The sequence below is a fragment of the Phaethon lepturus genome, unplaced genomic scaffold, assembly GCF_000687285.1.
Source record: "Phaethon lepturus isolate BGI_N335 unplaced genomic scaffold, ASM68728v1 scaffold51425, whole genome shotgun sequence".
NCBI classification, from domain to species: domain Eukaryota; kingdom Metazoa; phylum Chordata; class Aves; order Phaethontiformes; family Phaethontidae; genus Phaethon; species Phaethon lepturus.
Genome location: NW_010543647.1, coordinates 26,722 through 30,339, shown reverse-complemented (window position 1 = coordinate 30,339; position 3,618 = coordinate 26,722).

Here is a 3,618-nt window from a genome sequence, read left to right as displayed (position 1 = left end):
CTTGCCCAACATTTTCTCAGGCTGGGAAGCACCTGTGGGGCACTGCCATTCCCAGTGCCATCCTGCATGCGGTTGTGTCTCTTGCCTTGTCAGAGTGCCATTGTAACTGGCAAGGTGCAGGAGTTTTTCCTGTAACATATTCTGATGTTTTGCAGGTATTTGCTGTGTATTTCTATTTCTAAACCTAATGAGTTACATTTTTCTGTTGTATGATGTACAAAGCTGTGTCTGCCTCCAGCACTGCGATGTTTTGCAGTCCTGAGCAGCCAGCAGGTATCTGGATGCATGGCCAAGGCTTTACAGGTACCTGAATGTCTGGTTTCTAGAACTCTCAGGTCCATCACAAAGCAGCACTTGTTCTAAAGGCATTGTGTCCCCTATCAGGGGAGGCAGCCCACAGTGCCCGCAGCCAGTGTCCAGCCCAGTCCTGCTGACCTGGTCAGAGATCTTCGGTCTCGGTATTGACAGCAAAGAGAGCTACTGGCTCAGGGTCATCCCAGTTAAAAGGAGCTGTGGACTCTGGACAATTGCCATTGTGCCCTTGAGCTGAGCAAAGTGCAGACGGCCCTGGTCGAAAGCAGAGGTTGTGTAGCTGCTCAGCCCCGAGCTGCTCTGGCGTTGCCCAAGAGGGGAGGCCGTGCTGGAGGTGCCTGGCTCAGCATGGAGGTACCTGTGCTTCCCTCACCTGCTGCCGTGCTGCTCTCGCAGCGCTGCTCACTGCATTGCTGTTGTCTTTGGTCCGTCTTTGTCGGTGTCTAGCGGTCGTGGGGTATCTTTGGGGTAAAGCTATATGTATATATCACCTATAGGAGCCTGTCTGCTCGTGTAGAGGTAAGCATACAGGATTAGGCACGGTCTCCCTGCCTTTTTGGTGCTGTAGTGCAATTTAGTACTGGCTCCTTGTGCTGCAGCGATCTCTGACCCTCTCCTGGGAGGGCTGCAGGAGCAGGGATGCTGCTGTGCTGCTCTGAGGAAAGGCCTGTAGCATGGTACAGCTGGGCTGGCCCGACGCTCCTCAGTCTGGAGTCTTTAAACCCTCCCCAGGACCAGACAAGCGGTGCTGCTTGATCAGGGCTCTCCCTGTGTGACCCACTGCACGGGAGGCTCCCACCGGTGGGTCTGAGCTCTGCCTCTGCACCTCTGCCTGTGCTGGCTGCAGTCTCTGCCTGCCTCCCTGTCCTGTTTTATTTCAAATGAAGGCCTCTCTGGAGCGAAGGTTGGGAGAGGCACCTTTGGTCCATACCTGATTCAACGTCTCCTTGGTAATAGCTACCCTTGCTTCCATTTGCCATGCTAAGTGACGTCCCCACTGTCCTGAGGTGGATTTCACTGGAGCTGAAAGCACCCGGTTTCGTGGGTGGTTGGTTTGTGTGGAACCTGCTTGGCTGGATCATTAAATGAGATGGATTTCCTAAGTCATAGCTGTTCCCTGTATCCAGACAAATTTGATTTGACATGAACTGAAGTTGCCAGGAAATGATAGAACAAGTGATGAGGAACAAAGTTGGAATTGTGAGTGAAACGCTTCACTGGCAGAGAATAGTAAAATTGCATTTGGTGCTATGACGAGGGGTTTTCTTTCTTGCTGGATTTGTGTGTTGATCATGGGCAGGAGAGAGATGAGGTTATTAGACATATCAACGGAAATGCTCTGGGAAAAGCCACTTAACCTGCAGTTTTATGTATGTTAGTACACCCTGATGGGTACATGTAGAAGAAGAATTGGTGAGAAAGTGTGAAGTTGACATAATATTCATACACAGGCTAGTAAGCATAACAATTCCCGTTCTTCTACTGGATGTAGTTACCCAATTCAGCAGTGGCATTTGCTTCAGGAACACATATTTAACTAGCATCTGTACCGCCCTCTGAAGCGTTATTTCTGAGAGGGATGCTTAAATATATGTGTGTGACTTCTACAGCGTCCTGTCGAGGACGGGGATCACGCCGTGCCCACGCACCAAGCCGGAGCAGCGGTGTCCTGCCTGGGTGCAGAGCTGTAGCCTTGGCCTACCATGATTTCTGCCTGTCTGGAGCATTGTAGATAGGTGTTGGCCACAGCTGTGTAATCTGCAGGCAGGGAATATGAGCTGCTATGTGCTCTTGTCTGAAATCTGGCAGAGATCTTTCTCTTGCCTTTGTTGTGTGTTTTCTTTAATGAGATATGGCCGACATATTCCTTTGAGCTATTAGTATTTTAAGACTTAAAAGATTCTCCAAGATCAGCCTTGCATTTTTTTTTTTCTTTCCCTGAGGAATAAGTCACTGGTTTTCTCTAAGTTATTGTGGTTGTGTACCAGATGTGTGGATCTCGGGGCAGAACAAGAAGTCACACACATGAGAATTGTCATGGCAAAACCTTGATCGGTTTGTCCTGTATGGGACTGATTTCCTTCAGCTGTTTGTTTGCAGTGGGGAAATGATTATGGGAACATTCTGAAGCATGTTTTTCTAGGTATCATTCCCTGGTGTATGGAATTCTTTTCTCATCTTTTTTTTTTTTTTTTGGTGTTAAATTACATCTGATGTAATTTAACATGGAGGTTTTGGCTTTAGATCTGACATTTCTGAGCTTCTTTTCGTACCTTCCCAAAGGCTTGTTCTTCTTCCTGGGCTAGCATTTACAATTTACAGCCATTTGAAAAATTGATTTGTTTTTTCCTATAGCTGACTTTTGTAAGCTTCTGTTGTTTTGGTGTATGTGAAAAGGAACTAAAAAAAAAAAAAAATCCTTTGAAAATTTAAAAAATTATAGCAAGTTTTGTAACCACAAGAAGTGGAAGGCTCAGAGAGACAGAACTTGTGTCTTTATGGACACACACTTCCCTTTGTGCCGAGTTTGATTTATACTGCTTCCAGAAACCCCAGTCAGGGAAAAACATTAAACAAAAGGTTCTGGGTATAAAAAACACCCCGTTTCTGTAGTCTCTTGTTACTTCCTAATCTCTGGACAGAGGCTCCTGGCCTGGAACATTCCGGCCGCGGCTCCGGCTGTGTGAAGCAGTGGAGTTGGGCAGCCGGCAGCCCCCAGCCCTGACCCTGCAGCACCTCCCAGGCCTCTCTCCTGTTTGCTCCGTGGGGCTCCGCAGAGCCTTGCTAACAACCTGCAATTGCAGTTCAGTCAAGGCCTTTTTCAGGGTCGCCCTGCCTTCATTAACTGAGTGAGGGGTAATCATATTAAGATCCTAATTGGTTCGACTGTGTGCCCGACACCGTGCAGTGTTGGTGGCAGCATGGGTTCCTTTTCTGGCCGCGTGGGAGGTATGGCTGGGATGAAGGACTTTGGCTGTCTGCGCCATTTCAGCCGCAGCTGGGAGCTTGGCTGCACAGCGAGGGCTGCTGTGACAGGTCCTGTCCTGCTTGCTGAGACACGGGTTGACAGGCACTAGCAGCACTTGGCTGCTGGCTTCGCTTGCTTAATTTCTGGTGACAGGGATGTCCAGGCAAGGTGGACACTGGGTAATTCAGGGCCTTGATAGATATTTTGAAACCCTCTTGCCTTAACTGTCTTCTCTCCAAAACCCAGTAGGGGGAAGTGCTCATGTTTTTCTCACTTGGCTGATGTGATGGATGTCTCTTTCCCCAGGTCCTGCGGAGCCCTGTGTGAGAGCCGCAGTC